The sequence below is a fragment of the Aegilops tauschii genome, chromosome 7, assembly GCF_002575655.3.
Source record: "Aegilops tauschii subsp. strangulata cultivar AL8/78 chromosome 7, Aet v6.0, whole genome shotgun sequence".
NCBI lineage: Eukaryota > Viridiplantae > Streptophyta > Magnoliopsida > Poales > Poaceae > Aegilops > Aegilops tauschii.
Genome location: NC_053041.3, coordinates 601517405 through 601528251, shown reverse-complemented (window position 1 = coordinate 601528251; position 10847 = coordinate 601517405). Strand labels below are relative to the sequence as shown.

The 10847-nt window shown below is 46.5% G+C and overlaps 1 pseudogene; it reads left to right on the top strand.

Annotated features, from left to right (window-relative positions):
• Positions 1-3787: 3787 nt before the first annotated feature.
• The window catches only part of LOC120968305 (probable GTP-binding protein OBGM, mitochondrial), a 64273-nt pseudogene continuing 57213 nt past the window's right edge, over positions 3788-10847 (top strand).

Here is a 10847-nt window from a genome sequence, read left to right as displayed (position 1 = left end):
GTCGCGGGGGAGCTGCTTGCCTGCGCGAGCCTAGGCCGCTGGCGATGCAGGGCACGGGCGGTGCGAGCCCAGGCCGCTGGCGATGCAGGGCAGGGGCGGCGCAATCCCAGGCCGCGCGCAGGCGATGCAGGGCCTGGGCGGCGCAAGCCTAGGCCGCCAGCGGGTGGATCGATAGCGGACTAGGGGTAGGGCGGCGCCAAGCATACGGTGGATCGGGGAAGAGAGGTGCGGCGCCGGCGGGGGAAAGAAGGTGGATCGGGGGTGGGGAGGCGCCCAGCAGAAGGTGCGGTGGGAGGTGGCGTGGGGGAAGCGGGGAAGGTGGTGGTGCAGTGGCGGCGTGGGGGGAAGCAGGGGAGTGGATGGGTGGTGACGCCGCGGTGAGGAGGTTGAAGAAGGGGGGAGTGGATCGGGGAGGTTCGTGCGGTCTTGGTGGGGTGGGAGGGGGTGGGGATTGGGATCGGGCAGAAGTTGGCACATCGGTTGGTTTTTTAGCACGGTTCCTTGCGTGTTTGCACGGGTGTTAGCAGAATAAGGTCTTAAGGCGTGTTATCATAATAGACCCACCCTATATATATATATATATATATATATATATATATATATATATATATATATATATATATAAAGCAACATCAGCAAGTTACACGGCGAAACGATACAATGTGGTGAGGCGGCCCTCTGATATAGCAGATCTCTAAATAACTGTCCAACATAACCACACGACTACATTGCGAACAGCTAATCATAGGACGACCGGATACAACGCCATGACACGACCTAAGACACATAGCCTCCACGACGATGCCCTCAGGAGGGGAACGCAAGCACCACCGTTGTCGAGCCCAAAAGGACAAAGGTTTTGACCCGGAGACTCGCCACAGAGAGGAGAACTACGACGACGTTGTCAAGAAGATCACAACACCCGCAGATATCATCGCCGTCGCCGTCGCCGCCAAAGCGCGAAGCTTTCGCTCGGCAGCTCACCCGTGTCACCATGAGGCACACAAACCAGTCACGGCGAGAACCGGCCTCCAGATCCAGATGGGCTTGTGCAGAAGAACTTGCGTTTGAACCATCTGAAGCTTGACGCCTTGTCTCATCTTAGCACATTCATTTTATATTTCTATTCCATTCCATGTTACCTTTATTTAAGCCGTATCACCGTAATATAATGACCTGCCGTGACACAGAACAAGTCTATTTCCAGAAAAATGACGTTTGCCGTATCACCATATTCTTATCATGTATCCGTATCCCCGTACCATGTAACATAAAGCCTACCGCACCCACTGGTCGACGACCGCCACCGCACGCCAACCCGCCGCGCCCGCCGGGCAACGACCGCCACCGCACCGCGCTTCTCTGCCTTACACTCCTGCCAGCCAGCGGCCACCATCACCGCATGCGCATGGTTGCACGCCTGTCACACCGCGCTACTCTGCCGGCGCTACGTTTTTTATTCAATACTTTGACATGTGAGTCTACATGTTGCTACTTCCTTACATTCATGTATTTTAATTTTTTAATGAGTAAATATGTGCATATAGAGCGAGAACTCATGCTAGATTAAGGGTGCGGCTCTGTCGCCGGCGTAAAAATCATGTCATATTAAGGTTATTTTGTCTTTTGTTTTTTTATGAAATTGGTGTAGGAAAATTTTGACGATAAGATGAAATCACCTTGATTGATCAAGATATTTTTCTATTTTTTTGCAGTGTGTATCTATAAAAAAAAATAGCGCGCTATTTCAGCGTTATAGCATATCTTGAAGGCCCACAGGAGAATTTGCTGGCTACGGTGATAAACGAAAAACATGTTTTAGTGTTATAGCGTGCACCCGGCCCATCTAGCATCGGCCCATACCACTCTTAGGACTCCCTTGATTCAAAGGAATTTCATAGGATTTTTGTAAGGTTAGAATCCTTAGGACTTTTTCCTACATTGGTCGTTTGATTCATAGGATTGAATTCAATAGGATTTTTTCTTATGAAATCATGTGTACTAGATTTCATTGAAAATCCAGCATCCACTCCAACCTCTTTTTTCAGTTTCTTTGTTTTTCCTATGACATCAAACACTCTGTGATAATCCTATGGGATTCAAGTGGGCATGCCATTCCAATTCTTTATTTTTCGTATTCCTGCGTTTTGAGAATCCTACAAATCAAAGAGGGCCTTAGTCTTTAACTCGCTCTCTCCCAGACGCAAGTCAGCCCAACGCATAAGACGCCAACTCGATAGCGGCGGCGGCGTGGTCTGGTAACCGGCAGCGGCGGCGTCTCCGGCAGCAGCGGCGGCGTCTCCAGCAAGTCAGAGGCTCAGCGCCTCCAAGGCTCCAAATCCAGCAAGTCCGAGGCTCAACGCCGATGTCAGCCACGTAGCCGGCGCGGGCAATTCAAACAGCAGGTGAGAGCTACTTACCTCTCTTCAAGTCTCCATCCCATCTCCAGCACTATCAAAGTTCGAGGAAACTTTGAGCGCTATGTACACCTGAATGCTTGTCAGATTTCTCTCCTGAATGTTTGCATTACCTGTCCAAACTTTTTTCTTGAGGGCAGGAGGTTGCAACACCTTCAGGCTTTGTTCGGTTACACCTTGTCTCAAGGGGATTGGAGAGGATTTGGGGGGATTTGACTTGTTTGGGATTCAATCCCTGCCAAACCCCGTCAAATCCATACCAACCAAACGCACTCTCAGGTTTTCCAGATTTCTCTCATGAACGAGTCTGAACCAAGGTTTTGGTTACCGAATGAGGCAATTTTACCGAGTGGGCTGATAAATGTTGTTACCACGGTTACCGAGAAATACCGAGAATATTTCGAGCGAATTTTGTAGTTGAATTTTGAATTCAAATAAGTGAATGAACGAATATTCGAACCAGAGACCTCTCAAAACCGTAAATCAAGTGTTTAAATTCAAAATTTTCAAAAAATGGTATTTTTGCTCGGTATGGCGATTTACCCAGGGGCACGGAAATACGCGATAATCATGAAAAATCTTGAAATTTCGACCGGTAACCAAAACAGTGGTCTAAACTCTGAAGCGAGTAGATTCAGCATTGGTTATGAGTAATTTTATTCGACAGTGTTTGAAGTTAAATTGAGATAATAGGACGGTTGTTGAGCTTATTTCTGGCAAAACATAGTGGCATCAATTCGGTTTTTCTATGATAGGAGAATCACTTAAGTTAATTGGCTTGTGGAATCGCCGAATGAATATAGAAAATGGCACTATCTGCTGAGGAAACTTATGGGTCAGTTTTACAATTGGATATTATATATTCAGACTTATTGGCATATATATCTACACGGTGTCATGTGTGGTTGCGCCTAAATATTTTATCCATTTTCCTTGATGGCTTCAGCTATGATTTATATAAGCCAAAACATATCTTTACTATGCCATTACGTATGTAAGGTTTCCGAATATCACCCAACCATGTCTCCACCAAGGAGCGTGATGCTCCTTCAAACACTATAGGGCCGTGATAGCGTGCTATTTAAAACTATAGTCTCCACTAGAGTATGATAAAGAAATAATTTCGTGTATAGCTTCTTTTGTTTATATCTACTCACTTGATCTTGTAACAAATGGGAACAGAGGGTACTTACTTACTAATGAAAACAATTCAGAATTTGAAAACTTTTGTGTTCTTCTTTAGCTCAGCAATGGCCCGCCCAGCACTTCGTTTGTAGCTCCGCCACTCCGCCGAAATCAACACTACTGTGGCTTTCTGATCTAATACTAATCCAGCAGTTCGTGTTTCTGCTAAGCCTAGTGTAGTGAAGATGTGGCGGCGGCCGCAAGCTGTCCTCTGTCGTGTCTCGCCAGCAAACCTATCTCCAGCCGCGTGGACCAGTGGTGGGGCGAGCTACCATGCCTCCTCGCCAGAGGGGGGGAAGGGAAAGGCGGCGCCTTTGCAGGTCACAGTCTATCTTCTTCTTACAGCTTTATGTGCGCTACACTTTCCCTCAAGCTTGTTCCGAAGAATCAACGATGAGCCGAGGCATTGAATACCCATTGTTCCAGGTACGTGGGATGGTGGATAGGTTCCGGCTACTTGCCAGGGGTGGCGATGGTGGCAATGGCTGCATCAGCCAAAGACGCTCCAGGTCCGACCGCGGCAGGCCCGATGGTGAGCCTTTCTAAATATAATCCATTCCCTTTTTTTGTGCGCTGCTCATTGCTGTCATATGTATGCGAACCATCCAAGTCCTTGTAGACTGATAATGCTCTGAATTCAGAGTCTGAACATTGATGCAACTTTGGTTCTGGTGTTATCGGTTCTGTTTGTTTGCACCATTGACCATGCAATTGTATGTTACTATGGTGCAGCGGGTCATCTGATTTGGTTTTGTTCCACTGAGTTCCGGATGCTGTGAAAAATCATTGTAGATTTATACTGTGCCCTACGTACGCCGGGTGTAGTGCTCTTCGCCGAGTGCTAAACACGGACACTCGGCAAAGCAAAATTTGCCGAGTGTCACTCTCGGCAAATCCAGCTTCACGGAAAACTGCCATCTTTGCCGTCACTGCCTCACGGCAAAGAGGCACCGCACGGCAAAGTTTGTAGACGCCGAGAGCCACTCACGGCAAAGAGGAGCCACGCGGCATGCCCGTCCGCAACAGACGGCTCCATCAGTTACTGCATACTTTACCGAGAGCCGCAGCGCGACACTCGGCAAAGCATATGCAACAATTGTGTTCTTTCTAACTGACATGTGGTCCCACTGGTCACATTTATCAGTAAAAGTTTTAAATAACTTCCTAAATATTCTTGAAAAAAATGACGATATCAGCTCTCGGCAATCCTCCTGACCAGTAGGACAGCGTGGCCCACATGGGAGATGACAGTTTACATAGCTTTGCCGAGAGCTGGTCTCGGCAATGTCGCCTTCCTTTCCGTGAGCTGCTCTCGGAAAAGTTGTGGCACAACAGTAGGTCTCCCAGACAACCATGTTTTCGAGAGGGGTTCTCGGTAATATGTAGTTTTCCGAGTGTTGCTCTCGGAAATCTTTCCCATCCATTCTGCTGTTTAAACTATTTCTTTTCTGATCCCTGCAGATAAAAACAACTACTTGGCAGAAGGATCATATATAGGCATAATTTGATCTAGTCCACACATATATAGGCATAGTTTGATCATATATAGGCATAATTTGATCTAGTCCACACATATATAGGCATAATTAGGGATAGTCCACATATTGTCACACACAAGTCGAATGTATTATCCTAGTAGACGTCACACACAAGTCACAAATTCATACATATTATCACTACTTGCAAAACACGCGCACGTCACAATAGAAGTACACTTGTTCATATATAGATCATCTTGAGGAGGAGAGGCCATCGGGTTAATATTTCGGAGGAGGAGGAGGGGCATCACTTGCACTGCTTCGAGATTGCATAAGAACCTATAAGAGTAGAGTCACGTGAGGGTGGTTCGTCCCTATGTAATGAATCTTCTACTCTAGTTTAGATAATGTTCTACCTGTAGTTGATCCTCAAGCAGCTTCAACCTCTTGTTTGTGTCTTCCGTTCCTTTTCTCTGGACTCTTGCTCAGCCTGCCGCCTTTGCTCCTCTTCAACAGCCCGCTGCGCCATTAAATCCTGTAACATGGCATTAGGCTCATATAGGTTGGAACGGTGCTATTTCGAGGCATGGACATAAATGAAAGGTTAGGATGCTAACCTTGAGACGCGCTATCTCACGTGATGCGGCGGTTGGGCGACTCCGTATGGACGGAGTTGAGCTGGTGCTCGACGCGCGTATCTCGTGCAGCTTGCGATGCGAGGAGGTGGCGATCGCCCCGTTGCAAAGGAGGTGGCGGCCATGGCCCTTCCCCTCACCAGCAATGATGAGAAGCTCAGGATCAAGGGGCTTGGACGTAGGTTCGGCTTCCTGCCCGTGCACCTCCTGGAAGACCTCTTTGAAGGTCCCCCACTTCTCCTCCGCCGACTCGCTGCAGAACTCGGCACCATCCTTCCCCTTGTGGCCTTCTTTCCAGGCTTCCAGGATGTGGACCGGGCGACCAACCTTCGCCTCCTGCAAAATTAACCATCAAGTTTAATGAACCAAGATGCACCCCGCGAAAAAGTTAACATCTTAATCCACATACCATGTGTTGCTTGAGAGCGGTTAGGTTCCGGCTCCCCTGGACATGAGCCGGGCCTGTCATTTTGGCTCGGTCGTTTCCCTTCTCCACATGTTGCGCCTGCCATGCTGGGTTACACCACATGTCAACCAGGGCCTCCCAACAATCGTCCTTCATCCAGTGTTCCTTCACCTTGTCGGTCAAAATCGAATAACTGAGGAACAAGAGGGATGAATCAAAGTACTAGCAACCGATGTAGTCACTTACCACTGACAGGTATTCTTCTCGCGACGTGTTGGTCTGGCAAGCAGTCTTCCTTGTCATCTTCTCTCCCTTCTCATCGAGCGGCCGACACTGCATCACGGCTTTGTACCACAGCGTGTGCTTGAGGTCAGAGAGTATCTTTCGGGCAGATTTCACGATGCCTTTGATCGCCTTCTGCTGCTCACCATCCACGCAAGCAAATGTTTCCTACAAGAAAGCATATGGCATCTTCTCACCATCCACGCAAGCAAGGATTTGGATACGGAAAAATGCAATGGTCGGAGCGAAGATACTTACAAAAAAGCATTGATGACCCGAGTGGCCATGGTGACATCATGCTCATCCTTGTTATGTAGGTAATGCTCCCAGGTTAAACCTGGCGACGGCGGATCGTCATCACCCGGCTTGGACAATCCAGGGAAGTGCTTCCTCAAGAGGGAGCCGATGATGTGGTTCGGCGGGCGTGCCCCCTTAGGTTGTGTCGGGATAAATTCCCACTGACTGCATGATATAAAAGACAACCATATGTGAGTGTCAAAGCTGTGGCATCCAAAATATGATGCAAATGAAATGCTTGCTTACCCCTCTCCTGTCGGGCAAATGACAGGACGGTTGCTGGCAGCAGTTGGTTCCGGGACCTTCCCCGGACCACGCCCGGATTTCTTCCTCTTGGAAGTGTTGCTCGAGGTATACCCCGAGCCGTCCGAGGCCTCCATGTCGCCCGACTCAGTAGCGAGCGGATCTGGTGCATCTAAGTCCACTCCGACATCGCCATCTGATGACGACGATGCCTCGGTTGTGGCCTGATGGGAGGCGGATGACTCGGTCCTACCAGTCGGGACTCTCCGGTACTTATTTCCAGTGCTCCCATCAGAATCTGAAAAACAAAATATATATGGTGAATATTAACCATACCACTTGTCCAAAATACATGAAAAATTGACTGAAAAGAGTACATAGGCAACAGGAGCATATTATCATGCACTGGACAATATGAACTGTTCAAATATATGAAAAAATAGGCGGAAAACTATACATTACAATAGCTGAAAAATATACATAAGCAATATGAGCATATTATCATGCACTGAACAATATCAACTCCTCAAAAACATGAAAAATAGGCTGAAAGCTGTACATTACAGTAGTATACAGCAGCATATTATGATGAACTTGACCCACAATTTCAGGTTTGGTTGTTTTGTAGCCAGTTTTGCCATGGTATTAAATTCCTCAGCAAGACGGTGCCTACTTGCAATTACTAGCCCCTAGTGGCAGTAGCGGAGCGTGACAAGCATCCAAGAGGGGGTCATTTTCAAAATGAAAGCAAAAAACATGTCCAACTCAAACATCCTAGTGGAGCACCTAAAAATACCTAGAACTAGATCAGCATGGACCTAGTGGAGCACCTAAAAATACACTATGAACTGAATTACTAGCCCCTAGTGGAGCACCTATGAACTGAATTTTCCAAATTCTCATCTTCTTCAACAAAATTTGCATATGTTCAGTGGGATGGGTGTACACACCTGAGGGCATCTCCAGCTGCCGCGCTACCGGAGGAGCTCCGCTGCGGCGGCCGTCGTTGGGTCACATCGAAGAGCCGCCGCGCCGCCGGCCGGCCATGAAGCACCGTGGCGGCGACAGTTGGGGGCGGTGGACGTAGTTGGGGCGGTGGAGGAGGGGTGGCGGCGGCAGTTGGTGGCGGTTGAGGGCTGGCGGCGGCGGCGGTGGCGCAGGGAACAGAGAGGAGGGGAATGAAGATACAAAAGAAAGGGGAAAGGTTAAGATCTAGGTTAGATGCTTTACCGAGAGTGCCTCTCGGAAAAGGTGGCCATTACCGAGATCCGAGAATCGACCCTCGGTAACCACTGCTCTAGCTTTTTTCCCCTTCTCTTTTTGTTTTTGTTTTGCACTATCTTTTTTGTATCTCATATTTCATATGCTTTTACGACCAAAGTTTGGAAATTCCATGAATTTTGATGAATTTTTTCGATTAAAGACATTTGATTTACTCATATATATATATATATATATATATATATATATATGCTTTTTGGGTTAGATTTGTTCAAAACTCAACTTTAAAGAGTGTAAAGTAAAAAACATGAGAAGAAGCAGTTGTTGACTGATACGTCCATTTTGCATCATGCTTTTATATCGATATTTATTGCATTATGGGCTATTATTACACATTATGTCACAATACTTATGCCTATTCTCTCTTATTTTACAAGGTTTACAAAAGGAGGGAGAATGCCGGCAGCTGGAATTCTGGGCTGGAAATGGAGCAAATATTAGAGACCTATTCTGCACAACTCCAAAAGTCCTGAAACTCCACGAAAGTTATTTTTGGAAATAATAAAAAATACTGAGCGGAAGAAATACCAGAGGGGGCCCACACCCTGGCCATGAGGGTGGGGGGCGCACCCTACCCCCATGGGCGCGCCCCCTACCTCGTGGGCCCCCTGTTGGCCCTCCGGTGCCCATCTTCTGCTATATGAAGTCTTTCGTCCGAAGAAAAATCATAAGCAAGCTTTCAGGACGAGACTCCGCCGCCACGAGGCGGAACCAATCTAGGGCTCTGGCGGAGCTGTTCTGCCGGGGACACTTCCCTCCGGGAGGGGGAAATCATCGCCATCGTCATCACCAACGCCCCTCTCATTGGGAGAGGGCAAATCTCCATCAACATCTTCATCAGCACCATCTCCTCTCAAACCCTAGTTCATCTCTTGTATCCAATTCTTGTCTCTAAGTCTGGGATTGGTACCTGTAGGTTGCTAGTAGTGTTGATTACTCCTTGTAGTTGATACTAGTTGGTTTACTTGATGGAAGATCATATGTTCAGATCCTTTATGCATATTAATACTCCTCTGATTATGAACATGAATATGCTTTGTGAGTAGTTACGTTTGTTCTCGAGGACATGGGAGAAGTCTTGCTATTAGTAGTCATGTGAATTTGGTATTCGTTCGATATTTTGATGAGATGTATGTTGTCTCTCCTCTAGTGGTGTTATGTGAACGTCGACTACATGACACTTCACCATTATTTGGGCCTAGAGGAAGGCATTGGGAAGTAATAAGTAGATGATGGGTTGCTAGAGTGACAGAAGCTTAAACCCTAGTTTATGTGTTGCTTCGTAAGGGGCTGATTTGGATCCATATGTTTCATGCTATGGTTAGGTTTACCTTAATACTTCTTTTGTAGTTGCGGATGCTTGCAATAGGAGTTAATCATAAGTGGGATGCTTGTCCAAGTAAGGACAACACCCAAGCACCGGTCCACCCACATATCAAATTATCAAAGTATCGAACGCGAATCATATGAACGTGATGAAAACTAGCTTGACGATAATTCCCATGTGTCCTCGGGAGCGCTTTTCTCTATATAAGAGTTTGTCCAGGCTTGTCCTTTGCTACAAAAAGGATTGGGCCACCTTCCTGCACTTTATTTACTTTTGTTACTTGTTGCTCGTTACAAATTATCTTATCACAAAACTATTTGTTACCTATTATTTCAGTGCTTGCAGAGAATACCTTGCTGAAAACCGCTTATCATTTCCTTCTGCTCCTCGTTGGGTTCGACACTCTTACTTATCGAAAGGACTACGATAGATCCCCTATAACTGTGGGTCATCATTACTCTTTTCTGGCGCCGTTGCCGGGGAGTGAAGCGCCTTTGGTAGGTGGAATTTGGTAAGGAAAAATTTATATAGTGTGCTGAAATTTATTGTCACTTGTTACTATGGAAAGTAATCCTCTGAGGGGCTTGTTCGGGGTATCTTCACCCCGACAAGTAGAGCAAATAGTTGCTCCTCAACCTACTGAACCTACTGAAAATGAAAATGTCTACTTTGAGATTCCTCGGGTATGATAGAAAAACTGCTAGCTAATCCTTTTGCAGGAGACGGAACAATGCATCCTGATGAGCACCTAATATATGTGATGAAGTTTGTGGACTATTTAAGCTTGCAGGTGTGCCCGATGATGTTATTAAGAAGAAGGTCTTCCCTTTATCTTTGAAGGGAGATGTATTGACATGGTATAGGCTATGTGATAATATGGGATCATGGAACTACAAACGATTGAAATTGGAATTTCATCAGAAGTTTTATCCTATGCATCTTGTTCATCGTGATCGCAATTATATATATAATTTCTGGCCTCGCAAAGGAGAAAGCACCGCTCAAGCTTGGGGGAGGCTTAAATCAATGTTATATTCATGCCCCAATCATGAGCTCTCAAGAGAAATGATTATTCAAAAAATTTATGCTCGGCTTTTTGATAACAATCGCACCATGCTCGATACTTCTTGTGCTGGCTCTTTTATGATGAAGACTATTGAATTCAAGTGGGATTTATTGGAAAGAATTAAACTCAACTCTAAAGATTGGGATCTCGACGAAGGTAAGGAGTCAGGTATGACACCTAAGTTTGATTGTGTTAAATATTTTATGGATACCGATGTTTTCCGTAAGCAC